This window comes from Idiotropiscis lumnitzeri, chromosome 22 (genome assembly GCF_059441095.1).
Source record: "Idiotropiscis lumnitzeri isolate Australia: NSW breed Sydney's pygmy pipehorse chromosome 22, RoL_Ilum_1.0, whole genome shotgun sequence".
Lineage (NCBI taxonomy): Eukaryota > Metazoa > Chordata > Actinopteri > Syngnathiformes > Syngnathidae > Idiotropiscis > Idiotropiscis lumnitzeri.
In genome coordinates this window covers 242,501-250,000 of record NC_142412.1, presented here as the reverse complement: position 1 = coordinate 250,000, position 7,500 = coordinate 242,501, and the positions used below count along the sequence as shown (strand labels likewise).

The following is a 7,500-nucleotide window of genomic DNA, read 5'->3' as shown; positions in this document are numbered from 1 at the left end:
TCGCAGTTTCACTGTATCGGAACCGTGTGTACTTAGACTTGCATGGCTTAATCTTTGAGACAAGCATATGCTACTGGCAGGATCAACCAGGTAGCCCTCGCGTCCGGCGGTCTGTGTTTCTTGCATTGGAACCGGAGCTGAGCGGGGAGCCGGGCGCGGGGACCGGGCGGCGCCCGCGGGAGACGGCCTCCCGCGGGGTTACCCCCGGCGGCACCCCAGCCTCCCTCGTTGTTTTTTCTCTCTCATTTTTTTCGGACGTGGGCTACCGAAATTTCCGTTACCGATTCAGCCCCCGTGCGCGGTGAGGAAGTCGGCTGGGCCTCGGTATGTACTCGGTCCGTAGAGGCCGCGTTACCGCGTGGCGGTCAGTCGCGGGAGGGAGCCGGAGCCGCCCGCACGCCCGCGACCGCAACACGCACTCGGAGGCGGCGTCTTCTGACAGACGCCGGTAGGGTTTGAGAAACATGCTTTTTCGGGAAGGACCGCTCGGCTGACGCGGGCCTGGGCTCCCGCACCCCTCTCGTGGCGGGGCACCCGCGAGCGCGGCGGAACTCCCGTGTAGGACATCTCTGGGCCCGTGTGGCCGACGGGCACGCGACAGGGTCGTCTCGGTCTCGCGACGAAAGCGGTTTCGCGCTGGTTGGTGCGCTAGAGGTCGATCCGCAGGCCGAAGGAACCGTCCACCCGAACACCCCGGCGCGAGGCCGGGGCCGGCAGGGGCCCTCCGATGGCGGGTCATGCTTGCCAATCGGTCAGTGGTTGGTGTGGTGCAGTACATGTCAGGGTGTGGGTGCGAGATGGGCCGGGAGGACCGCTCCTCCTGCGTCGGACCCCGAGTCATAGGAAGTGCCGTTTTGTCACAACCCCAGGGGTGGGGTGGGTAACGGTAGGGAAGTGCCGGCCAACGCGCAGAGGTCGACCCGCAGGCCGAAGGAACCGTCCACCCGAACACCCCGGCGCGAGGCCGGGGCCGGCAGGGGCCCTCCGATGGCGGGTCATGATTGCCAATCGGTCAGTGGTTATGTGTGTGCTGCGGTGCCGGCCAACGCTCAGAGGTCGACCCGCAGGCCGAAGGAACCGTCCACCCGAACACCCCGGCGCGAGGCCGGGGCCGGCAGGGGCCCTCCGATGGCGGGTCATGATTGCCAATCGGTCAGTGGTTGTGTGTGTGCTGCGGTGCCGGCCAACGCTCAGAGGTCGACCCGCAGGCCGAAGGAACCGTCCACCCGAACACCCCGGCGCGAGGCCGGGGCCGGCAGGGGCCCTCCGATGGCGGGTCATGATTGCCAATCGGTCAGTGGTTGTGTGTGTTGCGGTGGGGCCGGGAGGACCGCTCCTCCTGCGTCGGACCCGGGTCATGGGAAGTGCCGTGTGGCGGTGGTGGGGCCGGGAGGACCGCTCCTCCTGCGTCGGACCCGAGTCATAGGAAGTGCCGTGTGGCGGGGCCGGGAGGACCGCTCCTCCTGCGTCGGACCCGAGTCATAGGAAGTGCCGTGTGGCGGGGCCGGGAGGACCGCTCCTCCTGCGTCGGACCCGAGTCATAGGAAGTGCCGTGTGGTGGGGCCGGGAGGACCGCTCCTCCTGCGTCGGACCCGAGTCATAGGAAGTGCCGTGTTGCGCTGGTGGGGCCGTGCCCGCCAACAGCCTTCAGTGGTCGGATACCACGTTTGCAAGCTCCCCGCTGGAATGGGGACTTAGAAGAAATGAGGGGAAAATTCCCCCGGAGCTCCGTGCCTGAGGGCGGGCTGTGAGCCGCGCCGCGTCCGCCAACAGCCTTCCATGGTCGGACACCATTGTTCGCAAGTTGCCCGCTGGAATGGGCACATAGAAGAAATTTCGAGGATAACATCCACCAGAGCGCCAGGGCGGCCGTTATTGCAGTATGCGTCCGCCTGGCAGCTCTCTTCCGCGGGAACCATTGGGCAATTTCTTTCACGGAGGTGGACATAGAAGAATTTTTGTTACTAAAAACGTGGTTCCTAAAAATGTGCCCCAGGTGTTTTGGAAAACCCGGGTAAACCTGGGAAGTAGGCAAATGACCCTCTGACTAGGGGTAAAAACGTTTGCCTACTGCAGCGCCCCTAATGCAATTCGGCGGAACTGCAACGCCCCTGGTCGCCTAAACGCTACCCCTGGTCGCCTAAACCTCACCCCTGGTCGCCTAAACCTCACCCCTGGTCGCCTAAAAGTCACCCCTGGTCGCCTAAATTGTCAACCCCTGGTCACCTAAATTGTCAACCCCTGGTCGCCTAAAGGGGACTTAGAAGAAATGAGGGGGCAAATTCCCCCGGAGCTCCGTGCCTGAGGGCGGGCTGTGAGCCGCGCCGCGTCCGCCAACAGCCTTCAGTGGTCGGATACAATGTTTGAAAGGTCCCCGCTGGAAAGGGGACTTAGAAGAAATGAGGCAAATTTCCCCGGAGCTCCGTGCCTGAGGGCGGGCTGTGAGCCGCGCCGCGTCCGCCAACAGCCTTCAGTGGTCGGATACAATGTTTGAAAGTTCCCCGCTGGAAAGGGGACTTAGAAGAAATGAGGCAAATTTCCCCGGAGCTCCGTGCCTGAGTGCGGGCTGTGAGCCGCGCCGCGTCCGCCAACAGCCTTCCTTTGGTCGGATACAATGTTTGAAAGGTCCCCGCTGGAAAGGGGACTTAGAAGAATTGAGTAAAATTCACCCGGAGCTCCGTGCCTGAGGGCGGGCTGTGAGCCGCGCCGCGCCCGCCAACAGCCTTCAGTGGTCGGATACAATGTTTCAAAGTTCCCCGCTGGAAAGGGGACTTAGAAGAAATTTGTAAAATTCACCCGGAGCTCCGTGCCCGAGGGCCGGCTATGAGCCGCGCCGCGCCCGCCAACAGCCTTCCTTTGGTCGGATACAATGTTTCAAAGTTCCCCGCTGGAAAGGGGACTTAGAAGAAATTTGTAAAATTCACCCGGAGCTCCGTGCCCGAGGGCCGGCTATGAGCCGCGCCGTGCCCGCCAACAGCCTTCCACGGTCGGATACAATGTTTCAAAGTTCCCCGCTGGAAAGGGGACTTAGAAGAAATGAGGCAAATTCCCCCGGAGCTCCGTGCCCGAGGGCCGGCTATGAGCCGCGCCGTGCCCGCCAACAGCCTTCCACGGTCGGATACAATGTTTCAAAGTTCCCCGCTGGAAAGGGGACTTAGAAGAATTGAGTAAAATTCACCCGGAGCTCCGTGCCCGAGGGCCGGCTATGAGCCGCGCCGTGCCCGCCAACAGCCTTCCACGGTCGGATACAATGTTTCAAAGTTCCCCGCTGGAAAGGGGACTTAGAAGAAATGAGGTGAAAATTCCCCCGGAGCTCCGTGCCCGAGGGCCGGCTATGAGCCGCGCCGTGCCCGCCAACAGCCTTCCACGGTCGGATACAAGGTTTCAAAGTTCCCCGCTGGAAAGGGGACTTAGAAGGAATTTGTAAAATTCACCCGGAGCTCCGTGCCTGAGGGCCGGCTATGAGCCGCGCCGTGCCCGCCAACAGCCTTCCACGGTCGGATACAATGTTTCAAAGTTCCCCGCTGGAAAGGGGACTTAGAAGAAATTTGTAAAAATTCACCCGGAGCTCCGTGCCTGAGGGCCGGCTATGAGCCGCGCCGTGCCCGCCAACAGCCTTCCACGGTCGGATACAATGTTTCAAAGTTCCCCGCTGGAAAGGGGACTTAGAAGAAATGAGGTGAAAATTCACCCGGAGCTCCGTGCCTGAGGGCCGGCTATGAGCCGCGCCGTGCCCGCCAACAGCCTTCCACGGTCGGATACAATGTTTCAAAGTTCCCCGCTGGAAAGGGGACTTAGAAGGAATTTGTCAAATTCACCCGGAGCTCCGTGCCTGAGGGCCGGCTATGAGCCGCGCCGTGCCCGCCAACAGCCTTCCACGGTCGGATACAATGTTTCAAAGTTCCCCGCTGGAAAGGGGACTTAGAAGAAATTTGTAAAAATTCACCCGGAGCTCCGTGCCTGAGGGCCGGCTATGAGCCGCGCCGTGCCCGCCAACAGCCTTCCACGGTCGGATACAATGTTTCAAAGTTCCCCGCTGGAAAGGGGACTTAGAAGGAATTTGTAAAATTCACCCGGAGCTCCGTGCCTGAGGGCCGGCTATGAGCCGCGCCGTGCCCGCCAACAGCCTTCCACGGTCGGATACAATGTTTCAAAGTTCCCCGCTGGAAAGGGGACTTAGAAGAAATTTGTAAAAATTCACCCGGAGCTCCGTGCCTGAGGGCCGGCTATGAGCCGCGCCGTGCCCGCCAACAGCCTTCCACGGTCGGATACAATGTTTCAAAGTTCCCCGCTGGAAAGGGGACTTAGAAGAAATTTGTAAAAATTCACCCGGAGCTCCGTGCCTGAGGGCCGGCTATGAGCCGCGCCGTGCCCGCCAACAGCCTTCCACGGTCGGATACAATGTTTCAAAGTTCCCCGCTGGAAAGGAGACTTAGAAGAAATTTGTCAAATTCACCCGGAGCTCCGTGCCCGAGGGCCGGCTATGAGCCGCGCCGTGCCCGCCAACAGCCTTCCACGGTCGGATACAATGTTTCAAAGTTCCCCGCTGGAAAGGGGACTTAGAAGAAATGAGGCAACTTTCCCCGGAGCTCCGTGCCTGAGTGCGGGCTGTTTGCCGCGCCGCGTCCGCCAAATGCCTTCAGTGGTCGGATACCACGTTTGCAAGTTCCCCGCTGGAAAGGGGACTTAGAAGAAATTATGAAAATTTTTGTTACTAAAAACGTGATCCCTGAAAATGTGCCCCAGGTGTTTTGGAAAACCCGGGTAAACCTGGGAAGTAGGCAAATGACCCTCTGACTAGGGGGGATCAACGTTTGCCTACTGCAGCGCGCCTAATGCAATTCGGCGGAACTGCAACGCCCCTGGTCGCCTAACTGACCCCTCGTGTGTGGGGATCAACGTTTGCCTACTAGGGCGTCCTCCGGTGGCCTCTCGGCAGTACTGCAGGCCCATTTTAGCCGAGCCCATTGAAATGAATGGGGGAATTTTATACGTTATTGCCTTTTTTTCCCCCCCTCGTTCTTTTTGTATTTATTCATTTATTTCAACTTTTACCGACTCAACCGCCCTCCGGCGTGCCCTCGGCGGTCCCGCAAGCCCAATTCGGCCGAGCCCATTGAAATGAATGGGGGAATTTTCTACGTTTTTGCCTTTTTTTCCCCCCCTCGTTCTTTTTGTATTTATTCATTTATTTCAACTTTTACCGACTCAACCGCCCTCCGGCGTGCCCTCGGCGGTCCCGCAAGCCCAATTCGGCCGAGCCCATTGAAATGAATGGGGGAATTTTCTACGTTTTTGCCTTTTCCCCCCCCCCCCTCGTTCTTTTTGTATTTATTCATTTATTTCAACTTTTACCGACTCAACCGCCCTCCGGCGTGCCCTCGGCGGTCCCGCAAGCCCAATTCGGCCGAGCCCATTGAAATGAATGGGGGAATTTTCTACGTTTTTGCTTTTTTTTTTCCCCCCCTCGTTCTTTTTGTATTTATTCATTTATTTCAACTTTTACCGACTCAACCGCCCTCCGGCGTGCCCTCGGCGGTCCCGCAAGCCCAATTCGGCCGAGCCCATTGAAATGAATGGGGGAATTTTCTACGTTTTTGCCTTTTTCCCCCCCCCCCCTCGTTCTTTTTGTATTTATTCAGTTATTTCAACTTTTACAGACTCAACCGCCCTCCGGCGTGCCCTCGGCGGTCCCGCAAGCCCAATTCGGCCGAGCCCATTGAAATGAATGGGGGAATTTTCTACGTTTTTGCCTTCCCCCCCCCCCCCTCGTTCTTTTTGTATTTATTCATTTATTTCAACTTTTACCGACTCAACCGCCCTCCGGCGTGCCCTCGGCGGTCCCGCAAGCCCAATTCGGCCGAGCCCATTGAAATGAATGGGGGAATTTTCTACGTTTTTGCCTTTTTTTTCCCCCCCTCGTCCTTTTTGTATTTATTTACTTATTTCAACTTTTACCGACTTAGGGGCCGCTTGGCACCGTCCGTGCCCGGGGAAGGTGCTCCTCTTCGGGCCAAGTGTGACACACGCCCGCCCTCCTCCTCCGGAGCTTCCATTAGGGTAGACTTAGGGGCCGCTTGGCACGGCCTGTGCCCGGGGAAGGTGCTCATATTCGGCTTCACTGTCAGGCAGCATGCACTCCTCCTCCGGAGCTTCCATTAGGGCAAACTTAGGGGCCGCTTGGCACCGCCCGTGCCCGGGGAAGGTGCTCATATTCGGGCCAAGTGTGACACACGCCAGCCCTCCTCCTCCGGAGCTTCCATTTGGGCAAACTTAGGGGCCGCTTGGCACCGCCCGTGCCCGGGGAAGGTGCTCATATAAGGGCCAAGTGTGACACACGCCCGCACTCCTCCTCCGGAGCTTCCATTTGGGCAAACTTAGGGGCCGCTTGGCACCGCCTGTGCCCGGGGAAGGTGCTCATATTCGGCTTCACTGTCAGGCAGCATGCACTCCTCCTCCGGAGCTTCCATTTGGGCAAACTTAGGGGCCGCTTGGCACCGCCTGTGCCCGGGGAAGGTGCTCATATTCGGCTTCACTGTCAGGCAGCATGCACTCCTCCTCCGGAGCTTCCATTTGGGCAAACTTAGGGGCCGCTTGGCACCGCCTGTGCCCGGGGAAGGTGCTCATATTCGGCTTCACTCTCAGGCAGCATGCACTCCTCCTCCGGAGCTTCCATTTGGGCAAACTTAGGGGCCGCTTGGCACCGCCTGTGCCCGGGGAAGTGCTCATATTCGGCTTCACTGTCACACAGCATGCACTCCTCCTCCGGAGCTTCCATAAGGGCAAACTTAGGGGCCGCTTGGCACCGTCTGTGCCCGGGGAAGGTGCTCCTATTCGGGCCAAGTGTGACACACGCCCGCCCTCCTCCTCCGGAGCTTCCATAAGGGCAAACTTAGGGGCCGCTTGGCACCGCCCGTGCCCGGGGAAGGTGCTCCTATTCGGGCCAAGTGTGACACACGCCCGCCCTCCTCCTCCGGAGCTTCCATAAGGGCAAACTTAGGGGCCGCTTGGCACCGCCTGTGCCCGGGGAAGGTGCTCCTATTCGGGCCAAGTGTGACACACGCCCGCCCTCCTCCTCCGGAGCTTCCATAAGGGCAAACTTAGGGGCCGCTTGGCACCGCCTGTGCCCGGGGAAGGTGCTCCTATTCGGGCCAAGTGTGACACACGCCCGCCCTCCTCCTCCGGAGCTTCCATAAGGGCAAACTTAGGGGCCGCTTGGCACCGCCTGTGCCCGGGGAAGGTGCTCCTATTCGGCTTCACTGTCACACAGCATGCACTCCTCCTCCGGAGCTTCCATTTGGGCAAACTTAGGGGCCGCTTGGCACCGTCTGTGCCCGGGGAAGGTGCTCCTCTCAGGGCTAAGTGTGGCAGACATCGGCCTATTACCCCCGGAGCGATGGAGCTGGGGGGCGCTCGCTCCCCGCCCGTGCCCGGGGAAGGTGCTCCTCTCCGGGCTAAGTGTGACACACGCCCGCACTACTCCTCCGGAGCTTCCATTAG

The 7,500-nt window shown here is 59.8% G+C and overlaps 1 non-coding gene across 1 annotated transcript in view; it reads right to left on the bottom strand.

Moving 5' to 3' along the window:
* Window positions 1-93, bottom strand: part of LOC148316120 (18S ribosomal RNA) — a 1,933-nt gene extending 1,840 nt beyond the window's left edge. The window contains exon 1 of the ribosomal RNA XR_015840368.1: window positions 1-93. This exon is cut by the window's left edge and continues 1,840 nt beyond it. This is a non-coding gene — a ribosomal RNA (18S ribosomal RNA).
* Between the last annotated feature and the right edge of the window lie 7,407 nt (window positions 94-7,500).